This window comes from Porites lutea, chromosome 10, assembly GCF_958299795.1.
Source record: "Porites lutea chromosome 10, jaPorLute2.1, whole genome shotgun sequence".
In the NCBI taxonomy this organism is placed as follows: Eukaryota; Metazoa; Cnidaria; class Anthozoa; order Scleractinia; family Poritidae; genus Porites; species Porites lutea.
The window spans coordinates 22,128,385-22,144,029 of record NC_133210.1 but is presented as its reverse complement, the minus strand read 5'-3'; the positions used below and the strand labels follow the sequence as shown (position 1 = coordinate 22,144,029).

General features: G+C 36.2%; 1 long non-coding RNA gene and 1 pseudogene across 1 annotated transcript; both read left to right on the top strand.

The window, feature by feature from the left end:
* The first annotated feature begins 1,262 nt into the window (after window positions 1-1,262).
* LOC140949663 (ATP-binding cassette sub-family C member 4-like) overlaps window positions 1,263-15,645 on the top strand; it is a 76,387-nt pseudogene continuing 62,004 nt past the window's right edge.
* On the top strand, window positions 13,717-14,569 carry LOC140951264 (uncharacterized). Its single transcript, XR_012167270.1, has 2 exons — window positions 13,717-13,835; window positions 14,013-14,569. It is a non-coding gene; the product is annotated as an uncharacterized lncRNA (long non-coding RNA).

Sequence of the window (15,645 nt, the reverse complement as noted above, 5' to 3'; positions counted from 1 at the left end):
ACGAGTGGTATTTATGCCAAATATCACGTACAAATCATGCTATTATTTGTTTATACTACTACCCACAAAAGGTTTGTAATTTTCACATGTAGGTATTTCAAATTAAGCTGAAATACCACTGCTCTAAGCCAATCAAATGGCAGAAATTTCTCATGTAGTAGTATAATCGCTGAAATTTCGCGCCAAAATTAAGGAGTAATTCGTCACCTATGATATTACGGTAATTAATTCAAATTGTTAATAAATTAATAACCAACGAAGAAACACGAGTACCCGGGGGGGGGTACTCCCATACATTATCTATACGGGTATGTGCCGCCCAACGGGGTCGTGATTTTGAAGCTCCTGATTTAGAACGGGGTATCCATTTCAGAGGCGTTTTCTAGAACAGGGTATAAAAAATTGTGGATCACAGCTTTATCTTCTGCTTAAAATTTTTGCTGATTATGGAGAAGCATTTATTTGATTTATAAGTCGAACAAATAAAGAAATATCTTTTTTAAAAAACAGTGCTATTTCAATTTACAAACTTTCTAGAACGGAGTATAAAAAATTGGCCCATTTCTAGAACGGGGTATCAGTTTTAGCGCGAATTCTAGAACGGAGTATAAAAAATTGGCCCATTTCTAGAACGGGGTAAACAGCAAGAAAAGTATCGTTTTTCCAGAGAAAAGATATTACACCGTATATTAACAATCTGAATTTCTATCATTTCCTACAATTTACTGTGGCAAAACCAGAGTTGATAACCATTCGATCATTTTCTAAACAACGTTCCCACGATTTTTTTTATAGACTGAGAGTACTTATTACTTTCCACAGGAGCCAGGGCTCCTGCTTTCCAACATGTAAATTGGACACATTCAATGTCATTTTCGATTCTTTTAAGTCTCACGCAAGCAGATGATGTCAGTATCAACAGAATGTACCGCAGCATTACTATCTTTAGATACCCTAGTATGGAAGACTGCAAAATTTTCCCCCACGTGGACGGTTGCCGCCCGGGCGGATAAACCTCTATCCGCGCTTTTGTGCTCGTCGCATACTCGTACCCAGTCCTTATCCCATTGAAGCCGATTTTCTAAAAGATCAATATTTACGTACTTTGAGAGTCCATATGGTATATGGCAAGACGATTAACATTTAAATTAGATCGGATTAGCATGGATTATATCACGACATAATTCAAGGAAGGAGTTGAAGCGAGAAAGGCTTTGAATTTTTCGCGGCAGGTGATGATCCTTGCGTGAGTCAAACGGACAATGGATTCAACTTTGCGGAGCCCCTTGGAAGATGCTTCATTTTTCTCCCGTCTAACGTTCTGGTAATCAGTGTATTATAACGTAGAGATATCAACTTAATTATAATCTTAAAACTACTGTTAAGCAGGCATAGCATTGTAGCGGTTATGACGAGATCTGACACTTGTCAACTTTGGGGTTGGATCGAAAAGCTAAGATACAAGTAAGCTTTAATATCTCGTGATAAAAATTACGGTTTGTGTTAGAGTAATTCAAAACTTCAAATGGGCTAATTTAACCCACGAGCTGACCACGTTATGTGTTTTAATATCTGTAATATAACTGTTATACATTTCTGATACAAGATGACTGACCAGATGAAAACAGAACATATCGCTATATCCATAAAGCATTAATTAAGGGCTTTCAATTCTCCGATTTTTGATCCCCTTTGTCATGAATTGACCAACTTGCGCTTGTGAAATTTGCCCCGTTCATGTTACTAATATGTTATTACTTGTGCACAGAGTCGTTTTTAAATCGCATGAACGATTTATTAATTTGATAGGTTGACGGTAGCAGAGGTAAAACAATTTCAGCTGACTTTGTGTAACTTGAAAACGACATTCCAAACTTAAATCTTCCAGCTCACGTTGAAAAATTATTGAAAAGCAGACAGCAGATCTTTCTTTTTGGGCTTCAAGTATATATATTTTACATACCTTCAAAATATCGAGAAGATAATTTATATGTTTTTAGGTTTCATTATATTGATTAGGATATTTAGCTTTGTGTAAATTTACGTCTATGTTAGTCACCCTGAAGAAGATCACTGAAATATTTGATCGAAATATAGGTGGAAAAAAAGGAAGCGGTGTTTCTCATCATTTGTGATTGATTTAAATTTGTATTCCTGAGGGCGGGAGAGAGAGACGCTTGTGACATTAGACAAGTTGTTTATACATTGTAGCTATTTTGGTATAACTAATGCACCTATCAATGTAAACCCCGTGGGGGGGGGGGGGGGGGAAGTGCGGGCAAAGGGTGGGGATTTGACAAATTTTAAAATTTTTTGATCAAACTCCCCAGGGTGGGAAATGAAACGTCAATCAAAAAAGTCAAAAAAGCCCCCACCCCAGGGAAAAAATGTAAACAAACAATACTATAATACCATATAAAACGAATGAAAGACCATTTCCAAGTACCTTCTTACTACTTTTATTTCAGGTTAACGGCGTAAGCTCCGTTAAATTACTCGCTGTAATTAAGTATTTTCTCTCTTCACTAGCATCTCTTAATCACTCCAGGAAGATTGACCGTGCTATTATATTAATGAAACGTAAAATGCTTTATAACATTGGCTCAACATGTCGGAACAGGTCGGATCAGTGACCTGTAAAAAATCCTCTGACTTTCATGGTAGAATTTGATTTCAATCGAGGTTTACAATCAGATGGGAACTTGAAGATAAAAACTTTCTAAAAATAGACATTATCTGTTTAGCTGACAGTATAAAGTATCGGATTATGGCCATTAAAATAAATGAAAACTTCATAACTTTCTCCAACAGCTTGACTTTCAGAAAGCCTCAAGGGATGGACTTTGTTACCGCTTCTAAATTGATACCAGGCTTCTATCGGTCAAAATCAAATGTCCCGACCCCGGGGTCGCTTCGCACAATCAAAAGCCTGACAGGGGGATAGTCTCAGGCATCAAATCCCCTACCCTTGCCCGCACTCCCCTCCCATGGGATTTACTTTGATAGGTGCATAAAGCTGTTTGGAATAAACTTAATTGCCACCTGCTGTCATGACCGTGGTGCATTTCCACAACGATAAATAAACTTAAAAAACTTTGTGTAGGTGGCAGAAAATGCTTGCAATAAACTTTCTGCTGCTATCAAGAAGAAACAAAACCATTTTCATATATCAAGAACTTGAAAGAAGATCATGTGCACATTATTTTGATTAGCCTTTATGTCCTATAGACATTCTCCTTCCTACCAAAAAATACAATCAGGGAGAGGTAGGACCTCTCTGTACCCACATTTAGGCTATAGGGGAGGAGGAAGCTGATGTATACAGGTTAACTTTGATAACAAAAAAAAAAGGATTACTACCCTATCCCCAGGGTGGCAACGGGGTTTTCCTTGACATTTGATCTGGCCCAAAGTAGTCATGTCAGGCATGATTGCCAGGCATAGCCAGGGTTGTCACTAAGATTTGTAGTTGCCGGGTAAACACAACAAGTAGGTGGGGAATCAAACAGCTAGGGATTTCTTTTGGTTCTATTTTTCTTCTATTTTTTAATAAAAGTAGCCGGGGAAAATCCCTGGCCACCGGCTCTTAATGACAACCCTGCATAGCAGCGTGATGTGTGATTTACTATTTTCACAATGTGTGACTTTGATTTTCCTTTGAAATTCCCGTGATGGTTAACATCATTTGAAACTAGCAGCAGAGAGACAATAAAAATAGATAGTTATGACACCAACTTCTTGCCCTTAAGTTTCTCTGATGCATTAAGTATACTTCAAGTATATTTTAAGTATACTTTTTAGGTGGCAAAAAGTTATGTACTTAAAGTATACTCCTGGTAACTATACTTTTAAAAAAAATGAAGTACACTTTTTAAGCTGTTTATCACCTATATAAAGTATACTTCATATCTACTGAATTTCTACCAGGGGTTTTTCTTGTTCCTCAACCTCTGATTTCCTCAGATCAAATGATAGTAGGATACAATTTGTAATGTAGTTAATATTTTATTTTTAAATTTCCGTGATGCATGATAACTTAAAAAAAAAAATTGGCGTAATAGGTTAACCCCATCCTTCCCCGCTATGCCACCTTGTATCCCCAGGCCAATTGTTGTTAAATATGTTGTGATCCCAGCTGGTTTATGACCTGACCAGTAGGATAGTCATGAGAGTACCAGGACAACCCTGCTTCTATAAGTCAAAGTGTAGGGGTAGAGGTAGAGGATTGAGGCCTTTTGGTGTATGATGAATTCTGTTTTTATAGCTGAATGTACAGCTAAAATGTTGTAAATTATTGGAAGGCATGTAGAGATAAAAGCGTTTACACCTACTGATACACATACATGGGTTTCAATAAGCACCGACGGCCGACAAAATGTGTCAGCTACTTTGCTCATAGAGGTCGGCTACTTCTTTCTAGAAAGAAGAAGCAACTAGTTTGAATAACATTGTAATAAAAAAATATATCATAAAATCTGAATGAAAACATTTTATTATTATGATGTGTCCTCATTAAGGCCCACTGGTTATACTTTATGCTTTAGTCATGTGAATGCTGTATTTCAGTCATTTTTTCACAAGTTTCTTTATCGGTTTACGCAGAATTTGTGTACATGCAAAATTATGTACTTTAGTTTTCATCATTTGTTCATTGCTTGCAGGAATTGATTGTGTGACTGATAAATTGAAAGATACATTTTCTTGAATGAGAAACACTCTCTTTGTCCTCAAATTTAGTCCCCAGACACTGATAATAGCATTTTAGATAGATTTTAGGGCTTTGAAATTTCAAAATTTTCTGGGGCAGAACGTGCCCAGAGCCCCTCCCCCCCCCCCCCCCCTATTAAAAAGGGACTAACGGACGCTTGTTGATACAGTCGGTTACTCTATTCAAACCTGCTGGCTACTTCAATTTTTATTGAAACCCCTGCACATATTTAAAGTAACAAACTAATATACTTTTGTTTTTAAAGGTGGGTAAATGGGCTGTTCAGTAAAGGTTATGATAGGCGACTGGAACCAGGAGACATGTATGATGTACTCCCTGAAGATTCAGCAGAAAGGCTAGTTTCAGATTTAGAAAGGTAACCGTAAGCCAAGACTTGTCATGGATGTTTTTTTGCATTTACAATGTTTTTTCCTTTTTTTTTTTTTTAATTAAAGCAATGTTATTTCCTAATTTATCTTAATTACATACCAATTAATTAATTGGTATTGATAAAAATGAAAATACACAGCAGTGTTTAATGTGCAACTGCTTTAAATAATCCACATAGACGGAGCTGACTTTTTGGATTGCAGGAAAATATCAACACATTCCAAGAAAGATGGTTGTGGGCCAATCAGCAGCTTCTACAAAAACAATTAATTGCTCAAAGCACAAAATTTAAATACGGTATTGATTGTAAATGGTTGCAAGAAATCAAAATTTTAAATAAATATTAGAAAATAGTTTTTATCCAAAACTTACCATACAACACCCAGGAGACATTATTTTGTTCTACACAAGCTGTTATTTGGTCATTTATTAGCAATTTCTTCATTAGCATATTGCTACTCTTTGCAATAACATGTGACATCAAGTCAAAATATTTCTAACGTGTATGTTTTTTGCATCTGCCAATCAGTCTAACCTACCTCTCAGGGAACATGGTATAAAGGCTTTCTTCATCAGTGGGTTCAAAAGTTCATGCCTGAAGATTTTGATTTTGATCCAAACTTTATGATTGGCCACCAACTTTCTTGGAATGTAATTTAATTACCTGATTATAGTCAACTTTGGGTGCGTTTCTTTACTAAAATCCAATCCAGATTTTTAATCCGAAAATGGATATTTTGTTTCCTCACCAAAATCCATCATCCAAATGATCCACAATTGAGGTAGATTCTTTGATCATGGTGGAGCTCGTTGCATGCACTTCATGTGAGTGGGGCCTCATAGCTAAGACAATTTGGTAAACTATCCATCCAAGAAATTTAGGTTGTGACGTTAGCGTATGCCATCTGTCTGTACACTGTTGGGGGGTGGGGGGGAGGTAATCTGGTGTGCCCATTGGGGGCGGAGTATGTTATATTTTCTTGGCAAATCGTGCAATGCATTTGGGCAACCCGCATTTTACTTTGTGGGAAATCGCGCAAGAAATTTTTGTGGCCATTGTCGTCACATTCAAAAACTTGTTTACTTTAGGAACTTGTTTTCAAGTATTTTATAGCATAAGTATTTTGTGACTGCACATGGCCGTGCTCAGTCTCTAGTAAACTATCTTGAAAAAATTGTTATGGCAACAAACAGTAACGGTTTGACATGGATTCAACCTATTTGCCAAGAGCAAAGGGAAAGAGAAAGAAGAGAAAGGCAGAGAGCAAGAATTAACAGGGGCCGAGCTAGCGCAAATTTTATGCAGCATCTGGTGACAGAGTTTTGTGTCATCTTATTATGTTTTAACCGTCTTTTTGCACTGGGTCTACAAAATGAAATACAGCTGCTATCAAGATTTTTTTGTTATCCTTGGCTGGCTTTTTACTTGATTTTTGGTTGAGAATGTGCCGCTTGACAAAAAGTAGTTGCAAATCATTGCTTTCACAAAAAAATATATATAGTATTCATTTTAACACTGCCAGCTCACACTGCAAGTTTGGCGCTTGGCAAAATTCAGAAGTTGCTGGCTGGGCAGAGGCGGGTGCATGATTTTGGAAAGTGAATTAAAATAAGATTTCATCAAAAGTTTTGCTCAAAACCCCTTTACTATCGTGCATGCCACATATAGCAGAATGATCTGACTGAACAGTGCCGTCTAATGGTGAATTCTCTATAGAAAAACGTTTTATGTTGTTGTCATTTTTATAATTTGTCTCTCCGACTATTTCTTGTTATTCCAACTCAAGGGCATAAATAGATAGTTAAGGGTCAGCTAACATTCCAGGGGCAATCTTCTTTTTTTTTTTTTCTGTTTTTAAATTTCTTTCCCTCAACCCATGGTTAGAAGAGGAGAGTGCGCGGTTATGAAAGCGGTTAAAAAAGAATAAAACATCAAAGATGAAAACAACGGTGCTGTAGTTTATGTTGGAAGCTATTGCCCCGATGTGCACATTCCTTTGTTTTTTGTTCACAAGTTGTGACTGTGTAAATTAATTCAATATCAGTGGCACCCAACGAGAATATAGTTCAAAACCACTTAAACATAGCATTGTTAAACCTATTTTAGTATTTAAACGGTAGATATAGGCATATATCCCCGCAAAATTTTTCATCTGTTCGGATTTCCTAGCTGAAAGTCTAGTGATCCGAAAATTATAGGCATCAAAACTTACCTTTTCGAAAATTTCAGCCAGAAAAAAGGCTCCCGAAAATTTTAGGTGACCTTTTTAGGGTAAAAATTTGTAAAAAAATGGGGAATCATACCATTTTTTGAATGTTCCAAAATCCTAGGAGAGGCAAGCAAGCAAGAAATTTTACAACAAATGTTCCGAAAACTCTAGATCTCAAATCGTCTTCCAAACAGATATTTTCTGAAAATTGATGTTGGGTGCCCCTGCAATATGTTTCTATTGGTCAGAAAGTTAAAACATGATAGGAATGCTAGTGAACCTGCACGATCAAGTCTCAAAAAGCTAACAAGAACATCGATAGAAAGAAGTCTGTTGGGCTTCAAAACCATTCCACTTTATTACTTCAGCGAAGCGTGAAGAAAAGGATCAAAGTTCAGGAATGTCCCAAAGTTGCTTTTTTTGGGACAACAAGTCTGTAGGTTTTCGGTTTTATTTGACTATTTGACAAAGTGAGAGCTGAATTAGTTCGAGATGTCTCGAGATCAATTCAATTTCTTTGATTTATTGTTTAACTTATTTGAGGAAGAAAGAATTATTATTTTGGCTTGCCCAGGGTTTGAACCGACTCACCTGTGTGACCTGTCACATCAGAGGAGACTCTAAGTTGATGGCGCCACTGTGACCCAAGGTAGTTTGGGGTATGAAAAATAGCTATGAAATTATGCACTAGTTTTAGGACAAGGTTGGGCGCCCAACAAGTTCGTGACTTTTTGGCTTGTTTTGGCTATTTCACAAAATGAGACCGGAATTACATGGCTGCGCAGAGACACGAGATTTCTCTTCGAGTGCTGAAAAACATTCTACGAGTGAGCGCTCCTTTTGAACTGTTTTATGATGAATTTAAAGTTACAAAATGCCGCACCAAGACATTTTGTCTTTGTTGAGACTTGTTATGTAGTAAAGTTGCTGTCATGAGTTGCGTGACTTTCTCAAACATTCACAACATTTTTGGATCATTAATTCATGTATAATTAATTAGGGCATGTTTACATTTCAGCATGAGTCAGCAGATTTGCATCAGTTACCGAAATCATAAAATATGTCAAAAAGCTATTATATACTATTTGCCTGTTTAGTATTTTCTAGAACCTTGTGTGAAACAGTAAGCAAGCAAGCAAGTTGTTTTGACCAACTAAGTTTTTTTCACATGAGCCGGAGTGCTGTGCTTAGTCAAGTGTGACGAAGGTCAATTCTCAAGGTCGGTGTTTACAAGTTGGTGGAGGCCGTAAGATATCTGAAGTTCAAGTGGGAGTTTGTTATTATTGGCAGACGCTGTTTAGTTTTACTTAAGTTCAAGTCAAGTTTGTGTTGGCGGATGCTGTTTTAAAGCTCTGTAGAGACTATGTTACTTTGGTATTAAACTTCCTTGTGTCAATCCGACATCCCTGCGTGTTATAGTCAATAATTATCCTCAAAACATTCGAACTCGTAACATTGAGTTTTAGCCAATTCCATGCTCAACGTAAATTGACTCCTTACCCACTATGATGCCTTACATATCTTTAATCATTACATGAGACTGTTATGCTGTTTTGAAGCCTGATGAAAAAAAAAAACAACAACAATAGAGAATCCTTTTTTCACTATTTGTTTTGTTAGGCTTGTTACTCTCCTCCAGTAACCTCATATTTGACCTGGGTCTAAACATCAATAACAATATATCCATTATATAAAAAAATCTTTATTAAAATGTTATAAAAATCTTATAAAAACTACACACAAAACTTCTGTAAAATATTCATAAAAATAAAACGTCCACATCAAATGTTATATAAAAACAAATTTCCGGCAAAACCCCGTCACAATTCAGAATTCTAAGATACTAATTAAAAACTAAATATATGTCCATGATAGAAAACAATTGTGAATAATTTAAGAGTGGGAAAAGGCAAATCAACCATTTGCACATACAGCGAACGCACTGACTGACCAACAGCACTTGCAAATACAATTTTTATTAGGGCGAAACTAAGTTTTAAGTTTTAGACAATAAAAAAAACAAAAAATCGTTTTTTATCTTGAAGTTTTGAAATTTGGCTCAGTATTTTTCATCAAGTCTATCGTTTGAACTATCAAAAATGTTTTTATATATTTGTGAAAAGTATTTTATACCACAAATCGTGCAGCAAATAATAGGGAGCCGTAGACAAAGTTGGATATATGATAAAAGAAATCTCCAAGTGTACCTTTCATGTTCGTAGCACAATAGAACCTTACAAAAGTAAAATTTACATATGTCAGGTGTAATTTGAAACCTATTGCTTTTACATGCATCGTGACTTTTTACTACATGCAACAGTGACCCAACGTTTTTAAAAGCCAAATGCTGGGGAAAAAGCCATGATTTTAACAGTAAATACTTAAGGTTTTTCTCAGACTCAAGATCATTTTTAGACGAGAAACTTCAACTGTACTGAAGCCAAAGTCATAAAGGGGAATTTCAAAACAAGTGCTTGTTTGTTCACCTAGCTTTTATGAGGCCCTGTTAGGGGTAAATTCCAACAATCGACATGGCTTTGAACCGGCGACATGAGAGCCACAAACATTAGACTCTTGCACTAAAAGAATTTTAGAAACGTTATGATAGCTAGAGTGTTTTGCCAGATTAGGCCTCGATTCACGCCAAGCCATTTTACAAATATCTCTACACTTGTATAGTTTACTAAATGGAATTTTATTGACTTCAATTACTATTTCAAGTAGTCTGAATGAATATCAAACATTTATAAATTAAGGTCTTAAAACCCTGGGCTTAAAAGTACTAAAGATAGAGGCCGTATGTTCTGTTGGCATCGTTGCAACGAATGCGGATTGTCAGACTGGCAATGAGCTAAAAAATTATTATTGAAATTCCGACAGGGGACACGAGAATTTTCCGAAATTGCGACATAGCTGGCTGTGAAATTCAGACGGGGGACACGGGCACCCCCCCTTACAGGGCCTCTTTTATCGGTGGAAATACCGAAAAATTCCGAAAATAACCCCCCCCAAATATAAGCCCCTCAAACTCGTAATGCCAAAACCCTAGAGCTGTTAAATCACCCACAGGGCTCCGAATATAAGCCCCCGGAGGCTTATACTTGGAAAGTGCCCTCAAACACATAATAAAACAAAGCAAAAACTGTACAGTAACATATGAATTTTTGTATTTGCCAAAGAACTATTACGTGTCCGCCAAGTGTTTGTAGTCAGAAAGTGCCACAGTTAATTGCTGTTTGCGTGGTTCCTCTTCACTCTTGGCCTTGATTTGCTCGGTCCATATAGACAAATTACTTGCATGGCTACGCTTGAGAAAGGTCTACGTCCTCAAGGCAAGTTTCTGTGAGTAAAAACTTTCTGCAAATTACCGACATAAATTTCCTTTCAACAATAAGCTAGCCCAATTAATTTTGAGACCCAAATTTTCCCTCCAAGTATAAGCCTAGCCGATTTTGAAACGCAAACTTCCCTCCGTATATAAGCCCCTCCAAAAATAAGCCCCAACTCAAAAAGGGCCTTTGAAAAATATAAGCCCTATAGGGCTTATTTTCAGAATTTTACGGTATTATTTTGCCTATGGCCTACGACCAAAATTTTACGTTTTTAATTCACAGGTGCAAAATGAGCAGGAAATTTTGTCCTTATTTGTATGCTGGAAGTTGGCCTAAGAATCATAAGTTATAGGTTCCCATGCGGGGTCCTTGTTTGAAATTTTGGTCGCCTGTGGCAAATCTCAGGCACCTCTGGCGACCAGGCACCCGTTGGGCAGCTACCTTGAAAAAATCCAGTGATCCGGATTTTTGATCTGATCTCGGATTTTAGTAAAGGAACACACCCTTTGTCTAGGCAGCCCTGGTTACAGTACTGTAGTCGCAGTGAAAAACCAAGTTACCTTTTTTGTTGGTGTTTTAGTGCAATGAAACCTGTAACTACTTATATTATGTATGTATGCTTTGAGTTTATTTCTTAAAGACTGTGGAACTAATGCATGACTTCATATTTCTTCCTGTTTATTTGATTTGCTATGTCGCCTTCCTTGATAATTCATCGTTTTTTACCAAAATTTGAATAACTTTAAATTTCAAGCAGCCCGTTTGTCATGAACTGCTGCAGATTGGCTGAAATGGATTTGGCTTGAATTCATTATTTACAATGTGCTTCCTGTAGTCAGACCTGTTTGAGTGTTGTTTGATCTTGTTTAAGTGGCCTGTTCAGGTACAATCAGATAGTCTCACATTAAAATAATTATCAAGGGTAAATAGAAAAGTTCTATCAGTAGAGTTTATCGCAGGTGAGGGTAGTTCTTATGTTAAGTGTTCAGTTAAGTTAGTTCCAGAATGTGCTCTATTGATTTCATGGTTGTGCTTGAATCTGCAGTGAGTGGTATAAAGAGATAGCTGCGGCAACATTCTCTTCTAGACAACCAAGCTTTGGAAATGCAATGGGACGGTTTGCTAAGATGCAACTCATTATTGTTGGGATCTTTGGATTCCTTAATGTGAGTGTTATGCTCTTCATTTGTATTGTGATGCTCGAATGACTACCTCTTAAACCACATAACATAATCAATTGGTTAACTGTTGGCCAACAGATACACATAACTGACAGATCAGTCAACAGGTAATTTACTTACAGTTCGGAAATACTGGGTGACAGATCATTGCCAATACTGGAAGAAAACAAATCACAATTATTGTCATACCAATTGTTATTTGGTTTTTTGATAGTAATGGTACTGGTTTTGGTGTTGAAATGTCAATATTGGAATTTAATGTATTAAGTATATGATGCACATGCAATAATTATTTTAACTAACATGTACAGCTTACTGACACAACCAACAAATCACTATCTATTGGCTACCAATCAGTCAACAGCTGGTCTTAAAAAATTGCTTTTCACACCATTTGTGACACATGACTGTCAGTGAGTATACCAGCTGTATGTTAGCCAATATTTCAATTTGATGGGACTAAATTAACTGTTGGCTATACAATTATATTAGCCACCAGCTTTCACTTGTGACACATATCTGACTTGTATTCTGACTTGCATTCTGCTTAACTGATTTTGTTTATGCAGCCTCTTTCTTTACTATTTTAGGAAACCATCAGAACTGCTCAACCTGTCATACTGTTTTATCTGGTGTCTTATTTTACGTCTGGTTCCAGTATTACCAAATTAGAGGCCTACATTTTTGCAACAGGATTGACATTATCTTCCATGTTGTCCATTGTCCTTCATCAGCTGTACTTTTTTTATGGACATAGAACTGGCATGCACATGAGAATAGCAACAACTGGCTGTATCTATAGAAAGGCAAGTGTTGATATCCCTTGTAGAACCAGACATATGCAAAACCTATGCTCATGCTATTTGTTTACTATGTTGGACTATGTTTCAGCTATGTTATGTTCACCACTGCCTATGTATTAACTATGTAACACACCAAACAACATAGTCCAAAGTATGCAAAATCTATGTTGAAACTATGTTTAGGCTATTTGAAAATCACATAGCTTTTGAATACCTATGCAAATACTATTCAAAATCTTTTCATAGTCTTGACATAGCTATGTATTTACTATGCAATAGAAAGTTCTGCTTTTCCTTCCGATTAGCATCCTATGTATTCACTATGCATGAAAGTAAAATAGCTTTTACATAGCATCTCAATCTTCACTTTTATTTCCAACAAGTTTCTTAGCTTTTACATAGTGCTATGTATATTCTATGCTATGTGATGAAACATATTTGCAGCCTATGTATTCACTATGTGACATTTTCATTTAGGTTTATCATGAGATAAAGGCTACATAGCTTTTACATAAACATATTTTTTCCTATGTCACTCATATGAAAAATATATGTAGTCTATGCGTTTCCTATATGATATTCCAACATAGCTTTTAAGTGACTAGGCATGTTGATGGTAGCGCTTACAGAAGGCTAAGCATACTTCCAAAGTAAAAAGCAGTGTTTTAAACTAAAACACTCAAAAATCATGTACTATAATTTTTTTGTGCTTGCAGATACTTTCTTAGTTAGAAGATTTTTGTTAAGCATTGAATCGCTACATCCATCATCCCTGTCTTAACTTTCCTTTCTAGCTTTTCCCTAGAGTTTCTTCTCTTGAAATGATACTTCCATGCATCATTTTCTTCTTTTACATTGGGTTCGATCTTTCGTCTTGATTGTGGACGTCTCCTGAATATAACTGCATGGTCAAAACTGCGAAACGCTACCTGCAGTCCTCGGAAAAGTCCTCGGTGGGTGTTTGTCAGCCATTTTGTTTCCACTAGTTCCCAGGGAAGCCCGTGAGTTCAACACATGCGTATTTTGCGTTTTATCGTCACGTGGGCCTTTTCAACCAATGAAAAGGTGTGAAAATTGTCTGTTTCCACGCGGGCGCTTTCAAGTCAAAGAAGACGAGCTGTAAGCGTGCGTTTTTACAAGAAGACGCTTCTTTTTACTTCAATTTCCAGTCTTTTTCCTGCCAGGTTCAACAAAAAGTATTCCTAACGTTGGTAAGTGATGTTTTTCTCAATTAAGTTTCGATTTGCCTGTGTTGTCTCCCCTTTTCGCGTATCTGAACAAGGATCGGTGACCTTCGATCACGCTTTGATACTCCTTCGTTTCAATTCTAAAACGTCAGGTTGTTTTTATGTTCATTTGCCTTAAAATCTCCACTTTTCTGTTTGCAGACACTTATTCGTTGCAGTCAAAAGGAAACTGTATGGCACTGAAGAGCGCGACATCAGCAAAAAGTCTACACGATAAGCAAATTAAGCAAACTTTAACTTGGGGTTTCGATTCTGAAACCTCCATGAAAATACTGCATTTGTGTTACTATTAGTGTTCGTGGTATTATATAGTCATAGTTTTTCAATTTTTCGTTTCAAAACCTATTTCTTACCAATGTAAAAGGTATTCTAATTCATATGTTTATACTGTTTTTACTATTTTGGTGATTTTTACGAACGTATTTTAAACACTACATTTGCTTAAGCAGATCGAAACCTACATACATAAGAGACTATGTCAATTCTATGTAATTTCTGTTTGAACTCTAGTTAAAGCCTGTGTATGTGATATGTTTTACCTATTCAAATACTATTAAAATCCTATTTCAAACCTATGCAAAGACTATTTGTTCTGTGTTTTCCCTATTTTAATGCTATGCAAAGTATATGTCACCTTTAAAAAGGCTATGTTTTTCATATGTTTTTACTATTTCTAGGCTATCTAAATTCTAAGCAAACCCTATTCAAAAGCTATTTAATCAACTGTTCCCTGTTCCATTTTACTATGTAAACTCTATTTCAGTCCTATGTGAAGGCTATTTATTTTCTATTATTTTTCTATGAGGTTGACTATGAAGTCTAAAATCTCTTTCCACAAGCTAAGTAAACTGTATGTATAGGCTATGTGGAAACTATGTCATTTCTTCCTTTATTCCTACCTTTAAAAACTGCATAGCTTTTAAGTAGGTTCCGTTTGACTAGCGAAAACATAGCATTTTCGATACAAAAAACATAGTCCTGGCATAGAAACAACATAGGATCTGGTTAAAGTAATGTATGACTGATTAACATAGGTTTTACATAGCTTTGTGACATAGCATTTGCATAGATTCTACATAGTGTCTGATTCTACAAGGGATGGGGTCTGAACTCAATAATTATTTGCAATTGTACTTTTCAACCTCGCCATTAATATTGTTGAAGAGGCTGGAAACAGGAATACGCTTGTAAATAATTTAGTTGCCGAACTCTTGACTTGACGGTTCAACTTTCAGAGAAAAATCTTGGGGCCAGCTGGCTTAAAGTTTTCATTTTTGGTCCCCAGGACAAGTATTCTGTAGTCCCCAAATCTTCAAGAAAAAATAGAATACAATGTACTAAAGGTCTAATAAACCTCAACAAAATCATCAATAAGTTAGAGAAAGTCATTGCTGAATACAAGGAAAGACTTTCTAAGAAACAGGCTACATTAGCCCCTAACACTGGCACTTTTTATAAAATTCATTTTTACATTTTGTGAAATGATAAATATAACAATACAACTGAAGATAGACAACTGACCAAACAACTACAACCTGCCTAGAAATATACTTGTTGGACCATGATGTTTTTATTTGACTGATCCAAAATAATAAAAATGGTATTTAAATTTGCAATACACTGTAAATCTGTCCTAATTTCAACCATATCCTTGTTTTTCTGTAACTGATTTAGAATTATATGTTTTGAGTTTCATTAACTATTGATTTCTGGTTCGATTTGTGACTGGCTTTATACAACAAATAACCACTCAAGTAAAAACTGCAATCGGATG